The sequence below is a fragment of the Struthio camelus genome, chromosome 6 (assembly GCF_040807025.1).
Source record: "Struthio camelus isolate bStrCam1 chromosome 6, bStrCam1.hap1, whole genome shotgun sequence".
In the NCBI taxonomy this organism is placed as follows: domain Eukaryota; kingdom Metazoa; phylum Chordata; class Aves; order Struthioniformes; family Struthionidae; genus Struthio; species Struthio camelus.
Window position 1 is genome coordinate 31837395 of NC_090947.1, and position 8132 is coordinate 31845526.

The window sequence follows — 8132 nt, forward strand, 5'->3', positions numbered from 1 at the left end:
ACAAGCTGTGCTTTAGAAACCCCACCAGAAGAGCCTGCCTTTCTCCACGGAGTATATAAGGGCCTAAAGAAACTTCACTCCTGAACCAGGCACCTCGTTTAACTGCCTCAAGTTGGCTGTGTGGGTGCTCGCCTTGGTGGCAACATTAGTGGAGTCCTCTGGTCCCCCTGCCCAGAGCGGGTCTGCCTGTGAGCTCACCCTGCCCCTCTGGGCTCTCCTGATCCCACTGCAGCCTGTACACACAAACCTAACAGCCTCTTTGGGTCCAAAAGCGTGTTTCAGAGCGTACCAACCTGGACTGCTCAGCAGAGTCTCCCTGCCTGTGTGGGAAGTCTAACGCATCCCAGACGCATCTGATAGCTCCCCGTGCCTGGGATGCAGGGTTCCCCCTTGTTCGCCTGGGGTTTTCCGATGTCCAGCAGTCCAGGCTGGCAAAGAGCCAAACACCTACTAGTTCATTACACACCTCTTTGTAGAGCTGGCAGGTCTGCACACGCTTCGCCAAAGCCCGCTTGGCATCCATCTTCTCCATCGCTCCTGGGCTCGCCTGCTCCCAGGGTAAATCTGGGTCAATGCCTTTCTGTAGCGTTTTGGCTCTCTTCCTGTCTTGGCTGGCAGAAGGGGATGTGGCAGGATAGTTCTGAGGGGCCATTGATTGATGAGGAGGGACAGATAGGGCATGACAGCTTTTGGCTTAACTACACAGAAGCTGTGCATAAATGCACAGCCCCACATTAGGGCACGCACCAGCAAGCTTTAGTAAAAATCAGAGGCTGATAGAAGTGCAAGAAAAGGTCTTGCTTCCTCAAAAAATTGTACAGATACAGTTACATAAGTAGGAAATACTGCGTTTACTTTCTCACTTTGGTGAATAGCCTCTCCATTTTTAATTTTCAGCCAGTATGCCTAATATACGTAACGATTAAGTTTAAAATCATACTTAGACCAATGCAATTCTGATTGTTGGGAAGCTCACAGAAAAAAAGCCTCATCCCTATTTCAGGAAATGTGCAGGAGGATCAGTATGAGTGGAAGCTCTTGTTAATTCACTCACGCATAACTGTTAGTAATTGGTTGATATTTCGGGGATGGAATAATCTGTGGAAGTTTCTTTCTGCTTGCTGTACCATGCACTGCTAAACATCTTTTTTCAGACGATCCTTTTAAAATTAGACATAGCTTCTGGAATCAACCCAGACATTGCTTTTGAAGCCGGTAGAATTTGTATAAGCCTCATCAATCATGCCACTGGCTGTTATTGCTACTGTATGTTCACTTTCTACCTGGCTGGAATTCCTAACTGGTCTAGCTGAGCAGCTTAAAGCCTTGAAGAAAGTGGTGGAAGGAAGGTGGAGGAGAGAGGAACTGCACTGCTGCCATAGCTGGAGTCTAGAGGATTTTGTGCAAATTATACTGATAAAGTCCATTTCCTGGACAAAATAGCCAAGAGGCTGTGGGTAACACGGTGAGTAAGAGAAGGCCATGACAGGGGACGATGCATGAAGCTATGTAGAACTGGCTCTATTACCACCAGATCGCTTGGCTGGGCACCTGCTTATATCATGTGTTTTGGGCTCGTATGCTCTAACGTAAGCACGCAAGAAGTCATTTGGACAGGAACAGAGCAGGTAATTCAAGAGATGAGACCAATTTTCTGATTTAAATACAGGGGAAGCCCTGAACAACACAGGTGATTTTCTATGCCACCCACAGCAGGCTTTCTCTTCCCCTTCCTACAAAACCACTACCGCTTTCCCTTTCCTGTAGCTCTTATTTATAGCCAACTCCTCATTACAATAAGGCTCTTTGAAGGCTCTCCAGCAGCCTGAAGCAACGTTGAAGCGGGTGGGAGCCAGCAACCTCGAGCATCCCTCGGTTTCTTGTGAGTGGCCAGGACTGGGCTGTGTCAGGAGAGGGCACGGCTGCTCCCCGGGGCTCAGAGGCTAATGCAAGCAGGTCAGGACGATGCCGAGGAGCTCAAAGGCTCATCTGTCAGACAGCAGTGATGAGCTGGGCCCCTGCACAGCCACAGACAATAGCAAACATAAAGGTGGCTTAAAGCTAGCACTTAGTCTCTGGAGTTCTGCATGCCTATAGCGTTTACTATATGCATATTTATTATACATTTATTTCTCTGCTCTGCATCCCCTGCGATCCCCAACCCTACTCCCATTAAGCACTCACACATGCTGCTGGAAGCCAGGGCAGCTGTACTCATCTATCAAAGCCTGTCAGCTTTCTAACACAGGCTCTTCCCATTAATTAAGCAAATATAATGAGATTAGCTAAGGCTGTAAATGTTTCTAGGCCTACTTAGAAAGCTACAAAATGCTGAGCATCACACCTTCTCCTTTTCACATGTTTGTGTTATCTCACATGCTCCTCTGGGGCTGAGGGTTTTGCTCTTAAATTTTGTGTGTGAGAGAGAATAGTGAGGCATAATTGAAAGCACTGGAACGGGTCTTATTTTGTAATCTTTAAATTGCTTTTTGAATTACAGGAGCCTGAAGAAGAAATTAATTTTTATACTTAAAAAAAAAAAACCTGCTTGCACCTTTATAAATGGATACAGCAAGAATAGCTGAAAGCTAAAATTTTGGTAAGAATGTAGACCTTATTCAAAAGTTCTGCTTGCTTTGATGAAAAATATATGTTACTTAGCAGTTAAGAATCTTAAATTGGGGTGCTTTAGGCTTTTAGTCTGAAAGCAAATGGAGCATTCATTGGAAACTTGACCTAGACATAGAATAAGGAAGAGTTCTTGAAGTTAACTTAAGTAGTATGAGCAAGATCCTATAAAGGACTTAAACCTGAAGTGGGATGGGGGTGCCTAAATCTAAAACTGTGATCCAGAAAAATCCCTGTGCAGTTTTTGACAAACTTCCAAACCATGTCAACTCCAATGGCACCTCCCTATTTGAAGCTCCCCAGATGTTTAGAGTTGTTGCAACTTCTCTGACTCGGAGCTGCCCCAGTCCTGTTGGGGCTGAGCAGCTCAGCACGTAACACCCATCTAAAGCTGATTGGGATCCAGAAATTTAGCATTCCTTTCCCTAAATCTGTGCAGCAGCTCAGCCTGGTAGGCATGCACTAAGAATACCTCAGACAAACCGGCTATGCCTACGCAGATGGATTAGCACACTTGCAAGCTCCAAAAAGGACTTTACAGCATCTATGCATACTTCACCGAAAGCTTAAGCCTGATGCCTGACATCTCACCCTTTGTGGATCCTGTGCCAGCACTTAAGATCAAAGTCCTGGCACATCGCATACCTTCATGTGGATGTAAAAAAATAGCCAGAACTCAACTCTGAGAGTCATTTCCTGAAGCCAAATTTATTTAAACAAACCATTCCACCCAGCCCTGACATACTTTGTGTAATCTTTTAGATGACCCAGATTCCCATCTTTATTTCCAGAAATCTGCTGTTTTCTCTCCATGGGAGAAGGGGAAGTTGCCATCACGGCAGACAAAGCACAAGCATGGTCGTAAGCTGGGTGAGTTCCTCTCCTGGAAGGCAAAAAGCTTCAGGGAGATAAAGGTAAGAAAGTGCTCTCTGCAGTTACTCATTGCCCCCACCTTTTCTCAGGGAGCCCTTCTTGCTGCTGATATAGAAATGGGTGGGGGAAGAAGACGGAAGAAGGATGGGGGAAGAAGGATGTTGCTCTATGATTATTGTTTCAGTCTGGGTGAACATGTGATGAGACATGAGACTTGTCCATTGTGGTACTTGATGCCAAGCCTGAGCTCGGGCCTGACTGCTTTAAAAGCTTGTTTGTATAGAGACAGCCACAAACAGAATTAGGTTCTTCTCTTACATCCCACAGTTGCGGCTGTGGGAAAGGCAGTGGTAATGCCACATTTTCTGTGATTTTCCTAGTGGTGGGATCAGCAAGAAGCAGAAAGCCAAGGGTTAATTTCCTCCTTGGCTGAAAAGGAGTCAAAGACTTGCCTGTCAAGATAGTGCCTCACCACTGTTCAAATTTTTGAGTGGAGAAAGTCCTCATCTCTCCTGGACCAAAAATGGAGGAATGGACTATAAAGCCCACATGGCCAGGGAGAATTTGCATGATAGGCTGCATTATGCTTCACGTTTTTAGCCTTCACCTGGCGACCCTCATACCTGAGAGTAACTAGATCTATTCAAACACTGCAGCTTCTCCTAGAAATTGCTGCAGACCCTGCAAAACCGTGTAGCTGGCACAGGCTTACACAGTAAGACCTAAGCCCTCATAGGTGATTCCAATGATTGTAAGACACCAAAACAACTTCAGGAGCTGAAGTTTCATGAAAGGAAGAATAGGTTATTGACCTGATTTCTGAGGACGTATTGACACTGAAAGATGCATGAGGAAACCTGGCGGCTTCCTCACAACCTCTTAGGTACCTAGATCTAGTAAAGCCCATGGGAGCCTAATGCATGGGGTATTTTTAAGTTTTTGTTAGGTGTCCCTCTACTTCTCTAAGCAAGATCTTCTGATGTATTCTGATGCCTGGCTGCTTTTTAAATTTGTGCCAATTAGATGCCTGAATACTTTCAGAAATCTGGTCTCTACCTTTCTGAGAAGTGGGAATTAAGTATGTTTCCCACAACTTACACCATTGCAGTTTAGTCATCACCAATAATTGTGGAAACCTAAATACTCTACCAAATCTGATCTCAGAAGACCCCAAAAACTGATTTTGTACCTCCGTTTGATCCTAACTTTCAGTTAATATTGGTGCAGTCTCCTTTAAAAAGATTGTAAGTATTTACCAACATAGTCACTGAAAAGCCATTTATAATTTATATAGGTAGTTGCAAGTCAGCATGTGCTGTGGGTATTTCATAGCGTTAGTCCTACCATCACAAGCTAATAATACTGAAAACGGGGATATGGGTAAATCACAGAGGACGTTATGCTCAGTATATAGCTAACAGTGATTAAGTAGTCTCTGCTTTCAGAAGAAAGATAAGGGCCAAGAAGAATGGGCCCCTTGATAACATCAGGTAATTCTTATATATGGTCCTTCACTACAAAAGCATAAATCACAATAAGACCCATCTGCAGATCTAAGGGGTGAAACCATAAATCCTGCTTTATAAATGAGACCTGCACATCTGATAGTGTACGTTGTTCCAGATTTACAGCAGCTGTAAATGATGTACTAAGGTTTGCAAACCCATTTGCACTCCCTGGCTGGGGAAAAAGAAGGGAAGGAAGATTTTGCAAGGGACACGGATGTATTTCAAGATATACTCGGAAATGAGAGAGACTGTGGGTGCACGTGAGAAATCGGTGCTTTACATAGACTTGGCACGCGCGACTCTGGCTCCAGTTGCTGTGAAACCATACTGCCGTTATGCCTGCTCATTTACTCTCAGGCCCTGCAGGGTAAATTGGGCATGATGACCTCCAGGATTGGGAGAGGGCAGTTCCCTCGGGACAGGCTCGTTGTCCGCAGGCCACCAGGCTGCCTCTCATCTGTGGCCCCCGCGCCCCATGTGAGGCCACTTGCTGCGCAAAGTGAAGCATCTCTCTGCTAACGTGGGGAAGAGTCGGGTTTTCGGCTTAGTTGTCTCCTTGCATCGCTGTAGCTCCCCCATGACCGCGTTCGGCAGTGCACATTATTTGTGTTTTTTGCTGTCAGCGTGAGGCAAATTATTTGCCTGGTGCTCTCCTGTGGTTTGACGATGCTAAATGTGGAGTAGAGGCAGACTCAACACCTTTTCCTCCATGCAGCATATCCTTTCTCCTCCACACCGGCTCTTCTCCCAGGGTTAATGAGGAGTAATGTATCCAAGTCTGCGCTTCCCTGCAAACTGCTTAAGCTTCTGCTCACTAAACTGAAGCGATACCTAAAATGCGTGACAGGCATTTTCATCTTGTGCTCATTGTCGAGACTGGGGCCTTTGAAACAGCCTGGATTTCTTAAAACCTTTATCGAGAGCTACATTTTGTGTTCATTAGGCTCTAACCCCACAACACAGACTGATGCTTTGGATGGTAGAGAAACACGGCTCTCCCTGCAGAGCCTTTTTTCTTGCAAAAAAATCTTTTCACTCTTTCTTTTTTAGCAACTTTACTGTGAACTTCCAGTACATTTTGCAGTTGAGGTTAGTGCAATATAACTGCGCTAACTTCTCCCCCGGTCATGGTATTTCTGCTACCCTAAATTTACTTTTCTATACAATTGAGTCCAGCAGCTCTGCTTCTTTCAAAGCAGTTTGGAGCTTCTAGTCGTGATCTCTCTGTGTTTCCAAATGTCATCTATGTAAAGTTCAGCACTTTCTAAACAATCAAATATGTTGTTGTGTTTTCTTGCGAAATACCTCAGGGACCGAACGTAACTGAAATGTCAGTTTGAGGAAGAAGCGTCCCCCAAAGGCGGAACTGAGCCTCTAGAAATGTGCTTTGTTTCTCTGAGGGCACCTGCCTGATCTCTGATGATTCACAGAAAGCTATTTGCTATCTGTTATCTCCCTAGAAGTGTTTCTTTGGTGGCTAGTTTAAAAAAAAAAAAAAGATTTCATTACGGATTTCTTTATTTTTTCAGGTATATGTAGATATAGGGTCCCAATTTTTTTAATACAGCTCCCTAAGAAGACTGCATCTGTGCAGTCCCTCTGTCCATCTCTCTGTCTGCCCGTGATAACCTGAATTTCTTGGCCATACAAACAAACCAGGCAGAAGGATGGAGGCCTCCAAGAGAAAATGTTCCTACAAGTTCCATGCAAAAAAAAAATCTCATGGCTGGAGAGAAGAGGAAATTAGTCAAGCCTCTTCAGCGGGAAAAGTAAGGCTGCTTGGTGACAGCTGGCTGTCAGCACCCATGTGGCATCAGATCAGCCATGCCACATGCTGGCTTGGACATGCTGAGAGGCAAAGAAGATGCCAAGGAGGCAGGGGCAGGAGCTTCACATCTCTTCAGCACTGCTTAGAGCTTCCCTGTTCCCCAAAGGATAACTTCAGAGTCATCTTCCAGCAAAAAATACTATGCTTCAACTCAGTGAAGGATAGCTTTTCAGTTACTATTACCCATTTTATGTTTTTTTTATTTGTTTCTCTGTCTCTTTGCTGTTCTCTTTTTGGCAATTAGCTCACTACTGCAAGACGCTGGGTTTCACCTGTTTCCTTTCCACCGCCTGTGACTTTTATGTTAGCAATGAGGCACTGCTGTTGCTATTGCCTCGTTAGCCTCTGTGTCTCAGTTCAAACCACAAAAGCTCGGACGGTCCCAGCTGCTTTCAGGCAAATGATTTTTTTCTGTGATGTCCACCGCTCCTATGAAGCATTCGTGAGAGCTAATGGGACTCTTTTCCCCCCTGCTGGGGACACCCGGATAGTACTGGAAAACCCTTGCAAAAAGGATGCATTCTTTTTAAAGTGCAGAAGGTCTATGATACGTTTTTTTCCTTTCTGTGCTCTCACATCTCATTTCAGCATTTCTGTAGTCCAATTCATAGCTAGCCTCTTCTGCCTGAGTCAGCTGAAAACTTTTAAAACTGTCAAGCAATTCAGAATCAGTTGCTGTTACAAATAAAGCTGCTTTCTGACTGTCGTCTTAATGAGTTTTGTGGGTACTTGCTGCTAATGGAGGCAGAATAAAACAGCTCTGAAACGAGTTGTCTTCCACATTTCCACAGTTTCAAATCTGAGTGGGCTATTAACTGCTCCACGGCTCCTCTTAGATTGTTATCTGCATTTTTGTTATTTGCAAGTACTGCAGCAGTCGTGCCCGAGGTTTGCCTTTCTGCCTGAGCTCAAGCCGCTCAGCCCCGCGCAACGCAACCCTTCGCCCAGCACAATGACCAGCCTCAGCCTGCTCGCTGCAGTGCCTCCAAAAGGTCCTAATCCTGGTAGAAAGCCTAATGCTCTCAAGGCAGTATTTTATAAGCTGTTTTTTGTCCCCCAGCTGAAATATAGCCCTGTAAGAGCCCAAGGGTGAGCTGGCACAGCTGGAGCAGCTGTGCTGGTGCAAGCAACATGCCAAAAAGGGTGGCAACAGCAGTAGAGTTGCAAGTTGACAAACAAGGAGTTGCTCATATCTCCAGGAAGCTTCTCATGGTTCCTAGGAGCTCAGGGGAGCAAGGAGACGTGCCCTGTGGTTTAGGAGACACCAGGGGCAAAGCACTGTAACAAGGTGCTAA

At 45.3% G+C, this 8132-nt stretch overlaps 1 long non-coding RNA gene across 1 annotated transcript; it reads left to right on the top strand.

Moving 5' to 3' along the window:
- Positions 1-2260: 2260 nt before the first annotated feature.
- LOC138067663 (uncharacterized) lies at positions 2261-7548 on the top strand. Its single transcript, XR_011141950.1, has 3 exons — positions 2261-2599; positions 3420-3542; positions 5125-7548. It is a non-coding gene; the product is annotated as an uncharacterized lncRNA (long non-coding RNA).
- The last annotated feature ends 584 nt before the right edge of the window (positions 7549-8132 follow it).